The 23196-nt window shown below is 44.6% G+C and overlaps 1 protein-coding gene across 1 annotated transcript in view; it reads left to right on the top strand.

Annotated features, from left to right (window-relative positions):
• NUDT21 (nudix hydrolase 21) overlaps positions 1-23196 on the top strand; it is a 200835-nt gene that overhangs the window by 695 nt on the left and 176944 nt on the right. The gene's annotated exons all lie outside the window — the stretch shown is intronic.

Consider the following 23196-nt stretch of genomic DNA (forward strand, 5'->3'; position numbering starts at 1 on the left):
CTCTCAGAATGCTAGAAGCAACACCTACACAGCCTGGGTACCATAAAGGGAGCTAGTACTCCTTTTTCTAAGAGATTGGACTTCTCAACTTCCAAACCGAGACTGTGAATTTGAGAGGGAGGGTCAGAGCAGAGCGCTTTAGAGGAGATGGCGATCGTGGCACAAACTGCTGCTGGGGACTAGATGTAAGAAAGAGGTGGCTCTAGAAGAGGGAGTTTTTCTGATGTAGGCAATCAAGTTTGAACAAGATGCCTCATGGGGAGCAGGCAGCAAGCAGATGGGAGCTGGTCACTATAAATTAAACCAGATGCCAATTTCATCACAGAGGCTGGTAGGATTGAAAACAGTGCTCACTTTAGTGTTTTGAGAGCAGTGTGCGCTGATGCTCTAGGTGACCAGCTAATGCAAACGTTGCCACATAATTCATATATGGGTGTCCTGAAGAGATCTTGAAGCCGCCTAAGAGGCAATTCACAGAGGGCACCCTGGGGAAGTCATGGCCACAGACTGTGATAGATGGTGTGTTGTTGAACAGTACTGTGTATTACCTGCCACTGGCCACACAAGATCTGATACTATGCTGCCTAGTGCTGCCACTGTGATTCAACTGTTTGACATGCGCTCTGCCACTTTCTCTGTGGCATCTCGTTGGAAGACGTGTGGCCAGTTTTGATAACTACTTGTCTGCCATGAAGAGACTGATCTGAAGACAAAACTGGACTAACAGCGGTTAATTCCTCCACAGCCTAAGCATAGCATAGCCTAAGCATAGCCCCAATTAACCCCTCAACACTTTTTATGCCTGCTTGAGCAGTCTTGCTAGGTTTGCTTGAACTAGACAACACCAACAAGGAAATTAGAGCTCATATAATTCAAGGCTGTCATTCATCACAACTAAGATGTGAGATCCTATGCCAAGAAAAGATTACTCTACCTGCATTGCTCACTTGTGGCAGAATCCATGATCTCAAGTAGGTCTGTGCTGCGCATATGGAAACTTTGGTGACCTCCCGACCCATCAAGATGGAACCAGTAGAGGTAGTGTCTAACATGAGCATGGCAGCGTGCAAGCTGTCACTCAAGAAGCCTAACAAAACCTGTGGATATTGTGGGAATACTCTAACTGGTGATGCCACCTGCCCGTTGAAAGGCAAGACCAGTTCGGTATGTGGGAAGGAAAATCATTTTACCGGAGACTGTAGAGCACAAAGTGGGATTAAAATGCAACAACAAAACCTCAAGCAATCTACTTAAAAATTGGTGAAGTGCCTCAAAGCCACCTCGTGAGACACCCAAAATGTGAATCAGGGCAAAACTGGAGTCCTGATGAGGAGCATGCGCACCTGATCTCCACTCTAAGAGGACATGAGGGCAAAAATGACACTCTGAACCTATATGTCAACTCCGCATTCAGGGGTCTCTCATATCATGCGTAATTGATGCTATAGCATGTATAATGTCCTGGATGGACTATGCAAGTTTAAAACACGCAAACCTTTACACTTCTGACAACAAAGCGCCACTTGATACTGCAGCCACACGGTGAGCCAAAATGTCACTTAAACGATAAGTGAGGGCTCATTTTTTTGTCACCGGCACCAAAGGTAACACCAAGATCAGTTGCAAGGCCACCGAGTCATTATGCCGAAATAATGTTAGCATTTAGGGTGCATCAAAGACAGTAAGCTGAAATAATGCTCTGTTGTCCTTGAAGCAAAACCAAAGGGGATGATGGACGGAGTGTTGAATATTGCAAGCACTCACGCCCAGTCAACTGATCTGGGTTTAATCCATCATCATTCTTTAGCTCACTCCGCCACCCCAGTTCAGACATGGCCATATGCAAATCAGTCTGACCCTGTGCCTCATGGGAACAGTCCAGCCCGAAATGCCAAGCCATGTCTTCCCTGGACCGGAAACAAGCATCCTGGGACCGGTTTCTGGCTAATCAGCCGTCATCAGCCAGGCTAGCTTGAATCCAGTGGCAAAGTGAGCAAGGGACCCACGTCTGGGCATATCCTGCCAACCTAGGGCGAACAAAGCAAAACCAAAGGGGATGATGGACGGAGTGTTGAACATTGCAAGCACTCACCCCCAGTCAACTGATCAGGGTTTAATCCATCATCATTCTTTAGCTCATATGGCCATGTCTGAACTGAACAGGAAGACCTTTCAATCCACCACCAACCTGAAAGGGGTCAATCCGTTTATTCAGGACATATAATTTTTGTATGACTTCTGTGCAGAAGATCATAGATTTGATAATATTTCATGATCACAACGAACACAGCTGATACAGCCAAAACATGTTTTGTCAAGATTACTTACTCAGGGCTGTAATTCCACACAGGTATCGTATATCTATTGGTCTAATCATGCTAGTTGGTTACACTGTGAAGAATGATAAAACAGATCAACAACCAAGATCATGCCAAAAGTGCCCAAAAAAAACAAGTAAAAATAAACTGTAAATAGAAAACGTCCCGAAATACTAGTGCATGGATACATCAACCCAGAATACCTTGTAGTTGCACCATAAATGTATCCAGAGCAGAATAAAAGAACAGAACTCCATATTGCAGACACATAAAAGTCTTGTAAACAGGAGAAGGTGGCAAACAATAATAAATCTAGATGAATTAAAAGTGGAGAACTGGAGTAAAAACTGAACACTGTAGGACTGAAGTCTTTATCACATACGTATTGTACTATTGTTTTAGTATTTGCATGTTTTTTGGTGCTTTTTGATGACCTGTGTGGGACTAATGGTTATGGGTACAGAGTACACAATCCATATATACGCCCCTATCTTTAGGGTGAACGCATATACGAACAAGGTTCTAGTAACCATTATGGGCATTTTTCTGCTTTGGGCAGGTGTAGATCTGTTTATTTGCTTATTAGGATATTTAATTTTCTTTTTTACAGTCCTAGGATGGATACATTTTGCACAGGATTAAGGCACTTTTTTGCCCTGAATACACTACATGGAATTTAGCACTTTGGCTCGTGGACATAGTACCTAGTCTTCATCTTGTAAGTAAGTACATTGCCCTTGTAATCACTAGCTATATTTGGGACATCTCTATTGTTGGACCTGGACCTTTTTGCAGGGTATTTTGTCTGACCTGTTTTTGGTGGCTTTAGGACTCTGGGCACTTTACTACTGCTAACCAGTGCTAAAGTGGATATGCTCTCTGGCTAAATTGTATTGGTGATTGGTTTATCTATGATTGGCATATTTCATTTACTAGTAAGTCCCTAGTAAAGTGTACCAGATGTGCCCAGCGCCGGAAGTCAAATACCACTAGTGGGCCTGTAGCACTGGGCCACCCACATGAGTAGCCCTGCAAACCTGTCTGAGACCTGCCACTGCAGTGTTTGTGAGTGCCATTTTGACCTGGCAAGTGCACCCACTTGCCAGGCCCAAACTTTCCCTTTTACTACATGTAAGCACCCCTAAGGTAGCCTCAAGACAGCCTGCAGGGTACACTGTATTTAAAAGGTAGGACATGTACTGGTGTGCTTTACATGTCCTAATAGTGGCATACTGCTAATTTCGTTTTTCACTATTGCAAGGAATATCTCTCCCATAGGGTAACATGGGGATTGCCTTGAAATATCTTTAAGTGTTATTTCTCATTGGCAGTAGATAGAGATTTTGAGTTTAGGGTCTCTGAACTCATATCATTTAAAAATAAATCTTTTGGCGAAGTTGGGTTTTAAATTGCGTATTTGAAAATGCCACTTTTAGAAAGTGGCCATTTTCTTGCTTAACTATTCTGTGCCTCTGCCTGTCTGTAGAATACATGTCTGGGTTGGCTGACAGTTGGGCTCCTGTGCATTCACTCTAGACAATCACAAAAAGGGAGTTTAGGTGTGCCTTGCATATCCTGATGGCCTATCACCAGGCTGATGAGCCTTCCTGAGCTGACACCTGAACAGGGCTGTGCCTGCCCTCACACAAAGCTGTCTCCACCCCCCTTTAGTGTGTCTTTAGCCAGGTCAGGGAAAGGCATGATTGTGTGCACTGCAAAGACTTTCCTTTGACGTTTGCCTACTTTCTAGGCAGAAAGGGGTATAAGTATTGGACCTCTGACACCCCAAAATCAGAACACGTCTGGACTGAGGGCATTCTGCTGTAGGAGGGACTGCCACTCTGCCTGCCTGTTTTGTTTTCCTGGCCTGCTGCTTGCTGCTTCTGTCCTGGAAGGGAAAGGGCTAGACTTTGCTTTCTACAACCTGCTTCCAAGGTTCTCCAAGGGCTTGTGCATACTCTCCTCCTGTTAAGAAGTCTCAGGGCCATCGACGACTTCACCGGCCAGTGCCTAAGCTCTTCTGCTGAGAGTCCTGACTTGCCAAGTGGTTCCAAATGCAGTTCCTGGACCCTTGGAAGTGTGAGCTGGTGATCTTATGGAGAAAATTCCCACATCTACTTTCATCTCCTGTCTTCTCGATGCACCGCTGCCAAATATCGACACATCGCCGCTGCCTGCATCAAAGCGTGGTTCCCGCTGGAAGCATGGACCACGGCTTTCACCGCAGGCCCTACATCTTCATTGCAGTGCGTCAAAAGAAACGCTGCAACGTGAGTCCCGAGCACTGTGTCACTGACGTCCGTGACACCCACTCCGATGCAGAACCTGCTCGCGGCTGAAGAATTGACATAGCACCTGCCTTGCAGCTGTGAAATCAATCCAGCACCAACATCACTGATGTCGCATCGACGCAGTCCGTCTAGATTTTCAACGCATCATCCTGCAGCGCCAACTCTTCATCAGCACCGCGGCGCAGTAAGGAACCGAGGCCTCGTGTCCAGAAACGACACATCAGTTCCCCTGCCTAGCAGTAAGGAGCCAAAGCCTCACCACCCCTGCCAGTAAGGAACCAACGCATCACCTCCCCTGTGTAGTAAGGAACCGACACATCGCTTTGCTTTTCTGGTGCCTCACCTCCCCTGCGCCACCCACCGTCTTTTATTTTTGACACATTTATTGTACTTTGTGTTAAAATGAAAGCATCCATTGATTGTATATGGACTAAACTTGCGTAACCTTTTAAAAGTGATATTTTGACTTGTGTATATTGGATTTTTGTTGTTTCGGTCTTGTTTTATTTAGATAAAAATTGGCTATTTTTTAAACTGGTGAGGACTCCTATTGTAGTGTTTTCACTGTGTTACTGTGTGTATGTACAAATGCTTTACACATTGCCTCTGAGATAAGCCTGACTGCTCGTGCCAACCTACCAAGGGAGTGAGCAGGGGTTATCTTAGCTGCGTGACTCCCTTACCCTGACTAAAGTGACGGTTCCTATTTGGACAGGGTGTAAACCACTGCCAACTAGAGACCCCATTTCTAACAACTATATTTTCAAGTATTGTTCATTGATATCTTTTCACTTGCATGCTTTGTTATAAGGATGTTTCCTTTTTTGTTTAGATATTATCAATCTCCGTCATCTACACATTTGGAAAAGTAAACATTGACATTACATTAAACTGCAGACTGGGACTTAACGACTTATAACTTGGTGATTTGCTGTGACACTTAGTAAGTTCATTTCAATTCCAGCTTAGAGTCTCTATTTAGAAATTCTTAGTGAAGATTCTAAATGACTATGATAGTCCCTTTTTGCAGTGAGTTATTTTACGTAACAAAGACTTCAGCCCCACAATGTTCCAGTTTTTATTCCAATTCTACAGATGGAATTTGATTAGATGGGTATTTTTCAACACTTTGTCCTTATTACGGGACTTTGATGTGCATGCTATATTGGGTTCTGTTCTTTTTATTCTGCTCTTGATGCGTTTATGGTGCAAGTACAATGTATTCTGGGTTGAGGTATCCATTCTCTAGTATTTCACAACATGGTGGCACCTTTTCTATTTTGGTTTGTTTTTAATTGCTTGATTCGAGCATTTTTGATATGGACTTGGTTGTGGGTCCATTTTTTATCACTCTTTACGTTGTAACCAACTGGCATGAATAGACCAATATATATACTGTAACTGTGTGTCATTACAGCCCTAAAGAGGTCAACCTCATGAAAGACATGTTGGCTGCATTGGCTGGGTTCATTGTGATCATGAAATATTATCAAGTCCTGATGTGGTATACAGTGTATTCTTGTGACGCTTCAGGGCATGCTATTTTCTGTGTTTTGTTCTCTGTGTAGAACAACATTGTCACTTCATGTTGGGGGAACAGTGAGAGTATGTCTTATGCAAAATCCTTTAGAAAGACTGATTGTTTATGGCCTGGAGCACATTGGTGAAAAACCTTCAATACCTACCATGAGTGGGTGGATATGTCTTCTATTGTTTTACATTTTACTGTTGCTCGAGTGCCCCTTCTCAATTAGGTCTTAACTACTAGACAGCACATGCATTGTGTGCTGTGAGAAATGTTGTTAGATTACAGTGAAAGACACACAATTGATGGATGGAATGCAGAACAAATCAAAACATTCACCCCAGTCAAGAGATCTGGGTTAAATCCATCATTCTTTTGCTCTCCATGCCAAGTCCTCCGTGTCCCTTGTGTGCCCAGACGTGGGTCCCGGGTGAAACCCCGAAACCGGTCCTAGGATGCTTGTTTCCAGTCCAAGGAGGACCTGGCTTGGCAGTTCGGGCTGGGCTGTTCCCATGAGGCACAGGGTCCAGACTGATTTGCATATGGCCAGGTCTAAACTGAGGTGGCATGGTGAGCAAAAGAATTATGGATTTTAACCCAGATCTCTTGACTGGGGGTGAATGTTTTGATTTGTTCTGCATTCCGTCCATCAATTGTGTGTCTTTTGTTAGATTACAGTGGGCTTATTGACCCTCCATTACTTACCATTGGTTGGCTTCAATGTTACTCTCATTTGCTTGTGGGATATCCTTCCCTTTCTTGTGTTTGTTCTTCTCCTGGAGCATGGACACATTATTGTGTCTTAAACACTGCTCACTTTTTCAGGCACTACTGATTTCCTTTTGTTCAAGCATCCTATGAGAGTGTATGTGTTTTCCAGCTATCACTCTAGTGTGCTATCTATCCACCCTCCATGCTGTGCTCTCTACTTTGCCAGCATGCTCCTCCCTCTAGTACTCCTGTTGCTCTCTTGCCCATTCACTTTTCCTCCCACCAAACCCCATGTTACTTTAACTCTCCGCTTGATTACTTCCCTTCCTGCATCACTTTGCTTATGGCTCACCCCCAACCGCACCCCTGTGTTGCTTCCTCCATCCTCGGTTTCTTCCCCAACCCCTGTGATTTTTTTGCAGCCCAGCCCTCCATGTTGCTTTAGCCCTACCCCACGCTACTGTCTTTCTCTCATGTTTCTCTCTTTGCGCTTGGCTTGCAGAGAAGCTGATGATATTTGGATCTTTGTCAGGGAGCAAATGACCTGCACGACTTCTGGATAAATATCACCAGGGAACAAATACTGCAGCTCCATTATTATAGGTGCGGGGTTGCACCAAGAGCCCTGGGACCCACAAACACTACCTGGGGTGTCACAGTGCAGGTCAGGCTCTCCCCTCCTAACCCCCACTAAACCCGCAACCCCAGCTGTCTCCCATCCTCCCACAGAAGCTGCAGAGCGAGTGTGCGATTGTCAGTGTGGGTATGTTACGGTCCTGAGGCGGAAGCCGGGACTCTATGCTCCGTAAATTGCCTGTTTGTGATCGTGCTTTTTACATTGCTGATTGCTTTGTTTTAAAATTATCGTTTTTACTGCTCTTTGATTTTAACTGCACTATTTGCACTTTTGGGGCTTGAACCCCTGTCCTGTAGCCCTTGTCCCGCCCTCCTCCAGACGAGCTGGGCGTTCAGACCAGTGCTCCGCCCCTCCCCACCTGATTAGGATTAAATGGCCACCTTTTTCAGGAAGCGCAGCGGACGAGCGCAGCGGGCGCGCCGGCGGCGCGCCGAAGGCTCGCCAAAGGCAAGCCCGTCTGCGCCCGTCCGCGCCGGTCCCGCGCCTAGTACCGGAACCCCTGGTCCTGGGTCAAGGAACAACTTGAGCGGTCACATTTACAGCCGTGACACTCTCCTGGCTCTGTGGCGCAAATGCAGGAGCCCGGGTTGCGTGATCCTGGAACTGCAGGAGGAGATACTTCCCCCTCAGTGCTCCATCAATTGTGGACAGGCTCTCCCCTTGTTAGGTCGGCAATCTAGTAACTCCTCTCACTGCCCTACCTATTCCTAGGATGAGGAAAGAACACGCAGCAATTAAATGCATGCTATTGAATGCCAGATCCCTGGTGAAACATAGTTCAGAGTTAGCGGAGCTTATTATCGAAACCAAATCTCTGATAGCATTTATCACTGAGTCCTGGACTGACGCAGCCTCAGGCCCAGATGTTGTTAAGGCCACCCCCCCTGAGTACCAGTGCTTTGTCCAAAACAGAGAAAGTAAAAGGGGAGGAGGTCTTGTTATTATCTATCACAACTCGATCAGAGGATCCTTCCAGTCGGCCACTACGGATTTATTCGAATCACTTACTTACAACTTTACTCTGTCCAACCATCAAACTCTCAAGGGTGGCTTGATCTACAGGCCCCCAGGACCCAAAGCCCCGTTCCTCCCTGCACTCAGTGGTCTGTTAGAAGAAGCGCTTTGCGCTAAGACCTTTACTCTGCTAGCAGACTTTAACTTTCATCTGGAGTGTGATTCTGACTCGGACACGAGAGACCTAATAGAACTGATGCACGGTATGGAGCTGAACCAAAGGGTCACCGGCTCGACCCACAGGGCAGGACACACCTTAGATGGGATTTTTTCTAATCTTCCCAACCTAGAACTCATTGCAGTTCAACCGGTTTCCTGGTCTGATCATTCGGTGGTGCAATTTGAAATTACCTTAGCCACGCCTCCCAGATGTAGTAAAGTCCTGAACCCCCCTAGAGTGATCAGGAGGTGGAAAAACATAGATGGAGAGGCCTTAGAAAACTTGCTTAAAATCTCCATGGAGCCCCCCCCAGTCCACCTGGAAGATGCTGCCACTGCCTATACGAGCTGGTTGGAGGCTGCCTGCCTTAACCTAGCCCCTCCTAAAACGTATCACTCCACACGCTCTAACCCCTCGGCACCGTGGTACTCTGAACATATCAGGGACCATAAAATGCTTTGCAAAAAACAGGAAAGACTCTGGCGGAAGAACTATAAAGAGGAGGATAGGAAGCTTCTCAACGCAGAGTTGAAAAGGTATAAACTCGCGATTCAAGAAGCTAAACATGAGTTTTTTTCAAAACGCATTAGGGAGGCCGGTAATTCCTCCATGGAACTGTTCCGCACAGTATCGTCCCTGGCGGCCCCCAAACCAGTGGAGATACCTCCCAGTCGCAAACTATGTGAAGACTTGGCGAAATTCTTTCAGAATAAGGTAGAAAACATCTTCCTTCCATTAGACACTCGTGCCAAGATGGCCGCTCCAGAAACCAACTTAGAGGCAGATAGCAACTCGCCTAGGCTATTGAACTTCTCTCCCATTAGGGAGGAGGAGGTGAAAAACCGTCTTCAACGGATAAAATCTGGCTCCCCTAATGACCCCTGCCCAGCCAGTGTGGCCAAACTTGCCTCATCGACTGTGGCCGCAGGTCTCACTCCACTGTTCAATGCTATGCTGGACACGAGGGAGTTCCCTTCACGTTGGAAACAAGCTTCCATCCTTCCCTTGTTGAAGAAACCAAATCTGGAGCTGACCGACTTGAACAACTACCGGCCTATTGCCAGGTTGCCACTTCCAGCAAAAATCCTAGAGGGTATTCTAAACTCGCAGCTGAGCGCCTTCTTGAAGACAGGTCAGAGCCTGGATCCATCTCAACATGGATTTCGGGCGGGCCATAGCACCGAATCTGCATTGATCAAATCAGCAGAGGACGTAAGAACAGTGATGGATGCAGGAGGCAGAGCCGCCCTGATCCTGCTGGACCTGTCCGCAGCCTTTGATACGGTCCACCACAAGATACTTGTGGATCGGCTCAGGGCTAGTGGCATTCAAGGAAATGCGCTCACAATCTTGAATGCCTTTTTGTCCAGCAGGACTCAAAAGGTGGCGCTGGGGGACTATGAATCTACCCCTTTCGTGCTTCCCTGCGGAGTCCCTCAGGGGTCCTCCTTGAGCCCTACCCTTTTTAATGTATACGTCTCCACCCTGGCACCGGTCATCAGATCTTTTGGCTTCAAGTTAACATCATACGCGGATGACACTCAGATAGTAGTTTCAGTACTACCGGGGGAAACAGACTGCACCGTGGAAAGGTTCAGAGGCTGTATGCGGGAAGTCAGTAATTGGATGGCGCAAAACTGCCTTAAACTTAATTCAGCTAAAACCGAAGTGTTGCTTTTTGGGTCCAGAGATAACTTCTGGTCCCCGTGCTGGTGGCCGGAGGAAATGGGCATCCCCCCAGCTCCGGTCTGGAAGGTTAAAAATCTGGGTGTTCTGATGGACGATTTGTTGTCCTTCAGACCTCAAATCAATGCACTCTCCTCAGCTACTCACTTCGCCCTAAAAACTATTCGGAAAGTTTTGCCTTTTCTTGCTGACGAATACAAGAAGACGGTGGTCATAGGTCTAGTGATGTCGCGACTAGACTACTGCAACAGCTTATTGTTGAATGCCCAACAGGGGCTTCTCAACAAACTCCAAACTTTGCAGAATGCGGCAGCCCGACTGATTACAGGCACACCTAAATTTGCCTCAGTGTCACAGGATCTGGTAAAACTACACTGGCTACCAGTTCGCAAGAGAATTATCTTCAAATCTCTTTGCATAGCATTCAAGGCCCTGCATGGCCTGGGACCCCACTGCATTTCTCAACTTTTTCAATGGCACAGACCTAAAAGACTGCTGAGGTCAGCAGAGCAGGGTCTGGTAGTCATCCCCAGAGTCAGGAAAGCTCGCTGGGGTGGGAGGAGTTTCTCCCTAGGTGCAGCTAAGGCATGAAATTCTCTGCCACTGCACCTTAGACAACTGCCGGACCTCTTGCCCTTCAGGAGGGCCTTAAAGACGTGGCTCTTTTCACACTAATCACTTGTTTCATACACTCACTGTCAATCAGCGCCAGGACACCTCTGGGTAACAGTGCGCTTTATAAATGTGAAAAATAAATAAATAAATCGCTCCCTCTTCTGCTCGACAAGTATTAGATTTTACTCCAGTGACTCCACAGTTTTACAACATTACAACTTGTCTTCCTTGGCTACGAGACATCTTTTAGCTGTCTGCAGGCAAAAACATTTTGGGGACCAAAGTGCTTCAAATAGAATGAAAAAGGTGTGTGGGTGTGGTCCCAAAAAGGGGTGTAGCTTAATCAATTAAGGGTGTGACTTAAAACATATGAATCACATTCTGTGCTTTACACAGCATGCTGCCTGACCAGCGCCGCTTTGTGAGTTTTCTGCTACTGCATCTATATATACATACAACAAAAACATATGCCTAAAAAAACAGACCTATTGACTTTAGGATTGCTCGTTAGCAGTTTGATATAAATGAGCAACAACAATAATTTTGTTGTAAATATTTAGAATTGGTAAATTCAAATGATGCCTGTGACCATCATTTTCTACGCTGCATAAATAGGCCAAGGATTGGATGAGCAAGTAATCTGGACCCTGTAAATGGTCCACTGCCTCACTCAACATACACCCTCCACTCTAGAGCTCTCAATCATTACCATAATGAAAACCCTCCCACCACCAGAACTCACCCAGACACCTAAAGGCAACTCTGATCAGATGCACCATACAAGAACTTGCAAACCCAACAGCTCAGCCAATTAATTAGTGCTGAGGCCTCTTAGCTTTGCCAATACCTAGTAAAAATACAATTACAATGCACAATTGAACTGAAGCAAAGAGAGTTTACAAATGTTAACAATGTATCTTCACTTACATAAAATGTATATACATTGACATATTACTACAACCATTGGCAAATCTGATAAGTCCCAAAAGCAAGACCTATTGGCTTTGCCAATTCTTTTCCTTTATAGGGGCAGTCGACAAGGGTGATGAAGGCCTCTTGGGCAGAATATAAAGAGCTCTTCCTGGCTGACATTTGCAGGGCTGATACTTTCATTTTCCACTAACATTTGGACATTTCTGTAATTATGTTGAAGCATTGCGTGCGCCTTCTGTTTAATGTGCAATTTGCTTTTAGTGAAAGTGCTTGCATGAAATGGACTTTGTCTGTTACAATACAGCTGTTACATTGATTCAAAAATCTGTTTTTCGTGTGTTGTGTTAAGTCGGTCAAAACATCATTTGTATTTGTAAAGCACACGCTCACAAGATATTTAGTGTTATCTAACTAATTGGCATTCATTTTTATCAAACTGTGATTTATTGACATCTGAATGATGATAGGCTGTTACATACCCTTCCTTGTCACACTCCAGCCTTTTGCCCTCTCCCCCACGGGCAGTAGGTGCCCTAGGTTTGGTGTCTCTAGGCTGGGGCTTGCTATTTTCAGGAAGTGATGTGAGCACCTCCGTGTAATTTGGGTAACTACAGCAGTGAAGCCACAGATATTTGTTTCATGAACTGTTTTTATATTATTCCTGCTAAGCTTCTGTTCTATGGATGTAAAGCCTTGTAGATGGTGCCTTTGACAGAGGGCAGGATGTGATGTAATCATTCTGCCCAGTTACTTAGCTGTAAATCTCATTATCCCTGTGTCCCATGTCCCCATCATTACTTTTGAGGATTACCCGAGCATAAGCTGGGCTACTTAACCAACCATCTTAAATTTACATATAATTGAAACAATACACTAGTCACGCGTGCGCAGTTTTAATCATTGCAACAAATACAGAGTCAAATTGTGCAGAAAAAATGCATTTAACACATTTGCCCCCAAAGCATTTGCCCTCTATTACATTCTCAATACAGTAGTGTTTAACAAACGTTTGAGCTGAAGCCCAAGTGACTGTCTGAAAGATTTCTGACATGGGAACTGCCTGGGCTTCTGGCGATGAGGCTGCCACCCTCCTAGTGGTTTTCCCTGTATTCCATCAGGTAAAGGGACATTAGCCAAAGAGTAAGCTAACACTCATTGCCATGATCTTTCTACTCAACATGATATAAGATGCCTTCTGAGCTTTGTTAACTCTAACAAAAGTCACAAAGAAATGTTCCGATTTCCTATACTCAGAAGATCTATGGTGATGAATCTCCACTGCCCTCTTTACATCCAGTGGTGAGAGAGTTCCTCCTCCTTAGAAGATGGAGATGGAAAAAACACAGGCAGCAACATCTCATGTTTCCTAAGCATCTTGTAAGCCAACGTAGGGAGAAAAGTCTGATTATGTTTAAACAAAACTCATCCTCCAGTATCTTTACCAAAGGAAGTTTACATAGTTAGGCGCCAAGCTCACCAAATCTCCTTGCTGAGGCGACAGCCAATAAAAATGTCACCTTAAATGACAAGTACTTTAAATCAACGAAATTGAGAGGTTCAAAGGGTACTTCCTGCAGAGCCTTAGGGACCAGATTCAGATCCCAATGTGGACGATCAGGTCTAAAGGTAGGTGGTTAATATAGAAAAACTTTGCAGTAGACTCAACACCAAATCAAAATCTATGCTAAATCCAGACCGAGGGTCTCTGAATGCTTTGATGGATGGCTTCTCACTGGGCCCTTAAGGTTGTAACAGTCAACTCTTTCTGAAAACCATCCAGCAGACATTGTACAATAGCAGCAATCTCGCACTCTACTGGGACATAGATCTAGAGGAGCACCCTTCCTGAAAATTGAACCAGTGTTTGTCGTAGGGCTTTAAAGTAGAGGGGTGCCTGGAACCCAGAATGATTCCTGATATACAATCTGGTACCCCTCTCCTCCAAAGCCCAGTCCTCCCAACCACCAGACTGATAGAGCCAGCTTCTGAAGAGGAAGACACCCCACTGATCCGAGAGGACACGGAGTTTACGGGATTCTCCAGAAAGGAAGAATGGCCCAAGACTTTACAGGGTAAACCAGGTGCAACAGGGCCAAAATGAGATTACCACTAGGACCTCTGCTGTTTTCTTCTGTATCTCAGTAAGTCAAGGGATGAGCTGAATAGGCGGGAACACATGCAGCAGCCGAGGAGGCCAAGTCGAAGAAAGCGCATCTAACCCCCATGCTTCTGGATCCTGCGATTGAGAGAAGAACCTTGGTAGCGGAGTACCAAACCTCTGGCATATTTGTGAGAACATTAATGGGATGAGATAAAGGTTTTGGGAAGATAAGAAGCCTCTACTAATTGTTGGTTATTATATTTTGCTACCCCATTATGATTCTATGCCCAACCTCCAATCTTCAATGCAACCAGACTGAGGAAAGTAGACCCCCCCCCTTCTGTTCACATATGACACCTCTGTTGTGTCATATGTGAACCTCTGTCCTGAGAATAATATGATGATTTAGAATGTTCATACAGCAATACAGAATTGCTTGAAGGATAGCTGATAATTCCTTCCTATTCGATGTCTTTTTCTTGTCATTTGTTGACCATCTTCCCTGAGCTTTCTTGCTCCTCACCAATGTCCTCTCACCTAAAGGGCTGGTATCCATTTTTATTGCTATTTCTGGAGAAGATTGTGGAGGAAATTGCTAGCTCAAGGATTCCTGTTTCAGCCACCACTGTAGCTGTCCTCTGAATAGGTCTGTTACAGGGTGATGCCCTGGATTTGTTTGAAGAGACACCATAAGAAGTCTCACCCAATGGATCCGCAACACATACGAAGCCATGTGACCCTGAACCCACCATCCTCTCTTGATAGAGCCTGGAGGAGCCAGTCATCCAGGTAGGGAAATACACTTGATCCCTGCAGAAGAAGAAATACCACCAACAGAGCTATCATCTTTATAATCACCCTTGGGGTAGACTTGATCCGAAAGGGCAACACCTATAACTGAAGGTGCCCCTTTACACCAAAACCCTTGAGATACTTCTGATGCATCTATATGGTAGGAATGTGTAAGTATGCATACGTTTGATCATTTGTGATCATGAAAGCCATATCAAGAATTAAAGGAATAATCCTCTGTAAAATCTCCATTTTCAAAGGAATTCTCATCATCCAATTGTTCACTCTTCTCAGGTCTATAATTAAGCTGAATTTTTCTGATGGCTTAAGGATGACCCAGGGCTCGAAAAATCATTTAATTTTTACTAGACCTACAGGTCTAGTAACCTAAATAATGTATTCGACCTAACTGAAATGATCTTGACCTCAGTTTCTGGAAGTAGAGCAAATGTGACAAGTTAACAAGATTTAAAGGTATTTTTATTGCTCATTCACTTTGTGAGCAATGAAGATGCCTTTAAATCTTGCTATCTTGTCACATTTCCTCTGCTTTCAGAGACAGAGGTCAAAAGTCAGTTTGTCTTCTTACTCCCCAGAAAGGGCGAGTAGGACCTAAAAATAGCTCGCCCTAAATGAATCTGGCTTGCACATTCGAAAGGATTTTTCGATCCCTGATGACGACTATCCTTGAATACACTCCCTTGCCTTGCACATGTCTTTGGACTGGAACAGCAGCTCTTTTCACCAGTAAATTGTGAAGTTCTGCTTGTAACGCCTCCTTCCGTATTAAATCCCAAGGCTCTGGCATAGGTTTGATCCCAGAAACTAATGGTGTCTCCAGAAACTCTATAGGGGACCCTTCCTTCACCACTTGATGCACGCAGGCATCGCAAGTATATTCCTCCAAAGCTGCTTGGAAAAATCGTATTCTTCTTCCCACAGTTTGAGGAGATCTTTCTGTGGCATAGTCAGGAGCTCTAGTTTCTGACGGGAGATCCTGATTTTCCTTTTTGATCTCCTGGAAAAAGAAAATAATTGTTGTTGCTGCTGTTGGCCAGTCCTTCTTGAGGGCTGACAAAAGGAAGACTTTGGAAAAAAAGCATTGCAAACCTGAGGCATACCCACCAACATTCCATCAAAAAGACAAGTGCATGTTTTAAAAATTAGAAACTCTTATGTAATTTATCTTCCAGGCCTGTTCCAGTCTACTTTCCTGAAATGGCATATGCAACGCCACTGATTTATCTGCCGCATCTTTATGCCACTCCTTCAAATAAACGTTTCTTCTGGCCAAAATAATGGCTCCTTCAGTCTGTGCTAAAGGTCCCACTTCATCGAGAGAGATATAGGATAAAAATTCTACCTGCATCTCCAATGCTTCAAGAAGTGCTGAGTCACTCGATCCCCCTCATGTACCTCCTTGAAAAGCACTTAGATTATTGTAATAAGGGACGTGGTAGCATATGCCCCATATATCCCAGCTCTCGTTGCTAAATGGGCTACATCCAGCACAGGATTTCTTCAGTGCTGAGTCAATCTTCTTTTCCGTCTTGTCTTTATGGAACTTTCCTTCGCCATGGATATCCACCCATCAGACTGGCCACAAAGGAATCCACTAAAACTGATTCTGGCATAGTCTTCTCTACCTCTACGTTAAACATTCTTGCGAGTTAATAGGAGGACCCGATTTGTGGTCTGACCCAGCTAATGTATGCCGAACGACCTCCCGCAAAATCATTTCTCAGGCCTATTATGAGCACAATCTACGTGTTTTATCTATGAAGGCTAGGGCCTGGTGCTTAACTGAGCATTTTCTGGAATTTAAAGACACATACTACTGGGAACCAGTCCTAGATGACATTGAATCAACGCTAACTAGGAAACTTTATCTACAATGGCGTTATGGTACTTTGCCTCTAGGAGCTCACACTGCCACTTGGTCGCAATCAAATTCAGCATCACAATGCCCAGCATGTGGCCACCCATCTGAGTCTGACTTGCATATAATTTTCTTTTGTCGAGCCTATCATAGATCAAGGAGATATTGGATCCTTCCACTTCTAAAAAATCTGGGCTTTAAGCAGCATATTCCAGCTTATAGAATTTTAAAAACCGATCTATCTGCACCCACAGTATTTGCAGTTGCGAAATTCTTAACAGCTATGTGGATTAACCGTAATCGCTGCATAAAATCCAAACACGGTGATTGAACATTTTTTTCCCATTGTTATGCTGTAACTCTTAATTGATGTATTTTAACATATGGCGCGCAACATGTATTTTTTATTGTATGTTTATTCTACTATACTCTTTTATGGCCCGAGTGGCCGAAATAAAGCTGAAATGATTTGATTCTGGCATAGTCTTCTCTACCTCTTACAAGTGTCTAAAGCCTAGTAACATTGATTTTATCCAGATATCTTCAGTTCCTTTTTATCACATCCACAGCATGTTGGTGAATGAGATGTCCCAAGGATACAGGCTTCTGAAATTGCTTCAAAACTGATTATTATGAGGTACTGGGTAAATCCTCATCAGGGAACCCCATATTCTGCTTCATCTGCAACAGGATTTCAGGCAACATCCACTTATCAATATATTTGCCCCTTAATTCAGAGGGAATCAGCTACACACTTTCCTGTTTCTACGAACAGGAATTAGAAGACTGGTATTCCCTATTAGGAGGAGTAGTAGGTTGAGGAGCTATAATCGCTGACTTTCTCTGTAGGACAATCTTTATCCTGTGCTCCAAAGACCTGTCTTCTTCATTCCCCTCTTATGCCCGCTTCTTAGCATGATTTCCCATGCTTAGAAGCTGCTCAAAACGTGTTACTGCAGCAAATGGAAAAAACTACCTTCATTAACACCAAGGGCCTCCAAGTAACACTTCTAGCTTCTGAAGAGGCAATGCAACAAAGTATACTGTTCATGTATGCTTTTAAATGTTTTCTGGCATGGTAAACTCCTCGCACCATTCCCCTATAACATGACCGTGCACAGGTGGAGTCCACATCCTTCCATGCTTGCGCGGAGTCCAACTTCCTCACAGAGTCTACATCGCATTGGGCAGATCTTCTATCCTTGGACATGCAATGCGACGCATACTCACTAATACCATTTTAAGAATATAAAAGACAAAAACAGCAACCCAGTAAAAACCTTGCATCACCAATGCGGGATAGTCCATGCCGCCTAGTACATTACATCAGGCAGCACTCACATGACCCTTGTCCTCTGGCTGACAGCTTGCCCCTGCCAGTGAAACTCCCTTGAGGGGCTGTGTCATATTCAACCTCCTACCCCCCCCTCCCCCAAAACCCAATCCAAATTCCCTAAGACAGGGAGTTTCATTTCGGAAGCATTCTTTGCGTCTGCCGGAGCAGCGGTTAGGGTGGTGGCAAATCTGATCACGCAGGACTTTACGGGGTAAGTGTATCAGGTTTTTGGGGACCTCAAAGCAAGCTGGATTATAGAGAGTCTGAAAGCAGAGCGCCAATCCTTTCATATAGGCAGCTTTTATGGCTTTTCTTCTTCCACTTTCACTTCTTTTGGTGATGGGGGGTGGATTTCAACATTCTATGAGATATAAGGTTGGATTTGTCTCGTAAGAATAAATTGCAGAACAAACCTAGAGCCTCCAGGTTTCTGGCTAAAATGGGCATGGATCTAGCCCTGGTTGATCCCTGGCGATGCCAGTATCCACAAACTCAGTAATTCCTGCTTCTCCAAAAGGTTAAATTCATCCTCGAGGATTGTTTTCATTTCTTAATTTCACACCAATGAACCAGGGGAAACTCTCTTATACTTACAAATCCCTTTTTGGATCATTCAGTTGCGTCACAGAAATAAACATGAATAGTAAACGAGAACAATAACCACGCTGGGTGCTAGATAAAACGCTGTTAACCGATACTGGCTGGGTAACAATCATGCAATCCAACCTCGCGGAATTCTTAGAGAGGAACATTGGTTCGGCCTCTACATTTTCAGTTTGAGAGACATGCAACACAGGCACTTTTGGCATGCTATTCCCAGACATCAGGGTCTAGACTGAAGGAAGCCAAACAGTGCTTAAAAGAACATTATGTGTCTCAGGCAGTTGTAAATCAGAATACATACCTTCAACAATACTATGAAGAGAGCGTGGATGCTGGGAGATTTCTGGCCTGGTCAGTAAAGAAAAGGCGCAATAAAGCATCCATTAACTCAATTAATGACAAGGCCAGGGGAAGGACGGCAGATCAGTCTGAAGATATAGATCGGGTTTTCCTAATACATTATACTAAGCTGTACGCCTCTTCATCCACTGTTTCCCCAGAAATAATTAGTGAATATCTTGGGGCAATCGATTTGCCCACTCTCAGTAGGAATCACAGACTCAGGTTGTGGCTCCTATCACACTTATTGAAGTTCAGGGAGCCATAAAGACCTCTCCAAATGGGAAAGCATGTGGGAGTGATGGCTGCCCACTGAGATATATAACATTTTCATGGCTCGGACTGCGTAATTGTTAGTCAAACTGTTCGATGAAATACTCGAGGGCTGTGAGGTGCCTAGCTCCTTTACAGAGGCTGCAATAGTTTGCTTTTTAGGGGAAAAAACTGGCCGATAAACCAGGTTCATAAGCCTTTTAAACAATGATTACAAGTTACTCACAAAGATCATTGCTTCTAGAATAACCCCATTAGCGCAAGAGGTCGTCCATAGTGACCAGTGCAATTTTCTACCAGGGATAACAATTTAGAACAACACTAACTTCCTGTTAAAAACTATTGACTACTTCACGAACAACAAAGTTAAAGTGTCTGTTAATATGATAGACGCAGAAAAAGCCTTTGACTTAGTTAAATGGGAGATTCTATTCGCCATTTTACATCAGTTTAAGTTTCCTTTGAAGTTGGCAAGGCTCCTGGAAAACCTATATCGCAAGGCAGAAGCCAAAGTCATTGTAAACTCACACACAGCAGGAGCATTGTCAGTCAATCGCGGCACTCACCAGGGATTCCCTAAATCCCCTGTGCTATTATCACTTTTTATTGAACTGCTGGCTACAGCCCTGTGGCAAGATCCTCAAATCAGGGCACTGCTGCTTGGGGCATCCAAACTTAAGTTGTTTGCCAACTACTTGATTTTGTATCTGGACACGGAAGAACGAAATGTTACTAGAGATTTTGCCAAAATTAAAACATTCTCGGATTTAGGGGGGGTGTAGAATTAACCAGATGAAGTCATAAGCCCTCTTGTTCAGTTGCTCCGAACTTGCTCTGCCCATCGACATGCGAGCACAATTTCAGGCTTCAGGTGCTATCAGATATCTGGGAGTTTATGTATCTCATGACTTTTTGGAACTATACCAACTTAACTACTTACCAATTCTTATCACAGCTCAGAAGTTATTACGTCAATGGCGATCTTTTCCCCTTTCAATTATCGGACGTATAGAATTAGTCAAAATGATGATTCTCCCACTTTTTCTTTTTATATTTTCCAACGTAATGTTAAGGTTCCCCTAGATGCTGCAACAATTTGAGGGGGACGGAAAGAAAACCTGCACTAAAGTGGAAACATTACAATTGAATATCGAGGACTGGGGCCTTTCACTGCCCCACTTTAAAAAATACAAATTCTATCAGGCTGCATTCCTAGATTGGAAAGTTCAGGCAGTAGCACCTTAGAATTTCTGCAACAACTTTTAGCTTGAGCAAATGATCCTAGAGAATATTTGGTTTTCCTCCTATCTTAAAATTCCCAAACTCCCGAAACGCAACTGGTAAAAACTCCTGCATATTGTTATTGCTAGGAAGCTTGTTTCCGGTCCAGGGAAGACATGGCTTGGCAGTTCGGGCTGGATTGTTCCCATGAAGCACAGGGTCAGACTGATTTGCATATGGCCATGTCTGAACTGGGGTGGGGGAGTGGGCTAAAGAACGGTGATGGATTAAACCCAGATCAGTTGACTGGGGGTGAGTGCTTGCAATGTTCAACACTCCGTCCATCATTTCCTTTGGTTTTTGCTTTGTTCACCATAAGTTGGCAGGGTATGCTCAGACGTGAGTCCCTTGCTCACTTTGCCACTGAATTCAAGTAAGCCTGGCTGAAGACGGCTGAAATGCCAGAAGCTGGTCCTAGGAAGCTTGTTTCCGGTCCAGGGAAGACATGGCTTGGCAGTTCGGGCTGGACTGTTCCCATGAGGCATAGGGTCAGACTGATTTGCATATGGCCATGTCTGAACTGGGGTGGCAGAGTGAGCTAAAGAACGGTGATGGATTAAACCCAGATCAGTTGACTGGGGGTGAGTGCTTGCAATGTTGAACACTCCGTCCATCATTTCCTTTGGTTTTTGTATTGTTATTTGTAGGCACATCCAAATGAAAGAAGAGTTTCACTTTTCCCAATTCTATGCTGATAAGAGACTGCAGCCTATTGGGCTTCCAGCTATAGAAGGTGAGTATTAAAGACTGGGAAAAGGTGGGGTTCCACTGAGTCAAGGTTTTCTTGGATGCTGGAATCATGAAACCCTGGGGTCAGTTGAAACTGAGTAATCCGGCAATCCCTTCTACATTTGTTTTTCCTCTCATCAATTTTACCATTTTATGCAAAAGATCTGACCTCCAAGGAATGCATTAGGCTCCACGATTAGCCAGGCATACTATATCAGTGGCATAAAAGGAGTTGGCAACTGGTCTTACATATTGCAGCAATAACTCCATTTCAAAATAGCACCAATAGCTTTGAATAAAATTTAGGCTTCCACTGGGTGTAAAATCGATTTATATACCTGGACATTTTTATAATTAATGGGCCCATAAAGCCATTAGAGGAGCCAACTTTAAAAGAATGGCTTTCTTTTCAAAATGGCTCCTCGACTATACACCATCTCGTCTACACAAAATGTTTCCTTCAATATCCGAGGTTTGTTTTAAATGTGGGCATGACATAGGAGATTGGTTTCATGTATGTTTTACCTGCCCAGCTTTATCAGATTTTTGGAGCTATGTTTTTCAGTGGCTGAGTACTTGTGAGACGTTGGCTTGGTATATGCTGTCCACTAATTAAAGTGAGCACCTTGCACCAGTCCAAACAACCTTTATGGTGATTTAAGAGGTCAAAGATAACTTAGAAAGCTATCCAAGTGGTAGCTGTGGAGAGCAGCCTTCAGGCTTAGTCTTGAAGGAATGTTAAGCAGCCTGTTTTACCAGAATGCAACCTTATAGTATTGGTTAAATGAAAGGAGAACCACACAGTAGTTATAATAATATGTATTTATTAATATATCACTCTCTAGTACGACACAGTATCTCCTACACGAATATAATCACAATACTATAGCACACAATACTATAGCACAGAAACAATAGTAAATTGCACTAATACACAGTGGGCTTCAGGGGAAGACCAGACCATATACTAAAATGTTGGTATAAGAACCATGACTCGAGTCAAGACAGTGTCTAGAAGATGTAAAATTGCTTCGCCCCAAGGAAAAACCCAAGGTGAGTAAGGGACCCCACGGAGAACGGGTGCAGTGTGGGAACACGACCGCGTGCTCCGTAGAATTCTATGGGGAAGTCGCAGTTGAAGTTTTAAAGTTTAAGGACCCTTCCTAGTGGACTTCAAAGAAACTCCATGGAAGTTAGGAGGTTGGAGAGCCACCCCACTCGTGGATACCGTAGTACCAGAGTTACCTATCCCAGGGAAGCCGGGTGCATAGGCCTGAAGTGGCGTTTGAAACCGCTGTCGAACCCAATGGAGGACTTTGAAGAAGAGCCACTGTTGGAAGCAAGAAAAGTGTCCGTTAGAATCCAAAGGTGGATTCTTGTTGAAGAGTACCAGAAAGCAGAGGGGACAGAGTCTGGGTCACTCAGGAGTGACCAAGGGCTTGGTAGACGAATGCCCACCGATGTCAGGTGCTTCAGGTTAATGGAGGGAGTTCTTGACTCTGCAGCTACAGGGACCAGAAGACATCGAGGATGACCAGAAGCCGGATGCGAGCTGTCCCACGAAGGATGTTGAGTGCTGAAGGGTCGGTGTCCAGCGGGAGCACCAACAAGCCTTGGCAATGGCAACCCACGCGTAAGGTCAAGGAAGGTTATGGTTCGGACCAGCAAGGTCCAGGAGACTCACCAAACACATGGGAGCCATGGGAAGCCTGGAGCTACCAGGGGAGCCCAAGAAAAAGCAAAGTTGACCTTCAAATGAACCCTCTGGCAGGAGGCACAGGATTCGCGAGAGGACCTTGAGCGATTTCACCAAACAGCAGTCCATGGAGCACAGAAGGCCGTAGTTCTTGGTAGGAAATGGTGCCAGAGGTTGGGGCTACTTGGAGCCCAGTGCACTGGTTCGGAAAACGCCAACAAGCATATGCACTTGCAAATGAACGCGGTGCACAGGGGTACGGGTACTGCAGCCCCCA

The sequence above is a fragment of the Triturus cristatus genome, chromosome 12 (assembly GCF_964204655.1).
Source record: "Triturus cristatus chromosome 12, aTriCri1.1, whole genome shotgun sequence".
NCBI classification, from domain to species: Eukaryota; Metazoa; Chordata; class Amphibia; order Caudata; family Salamandridae; genus Triturus; species Triturus cristatus.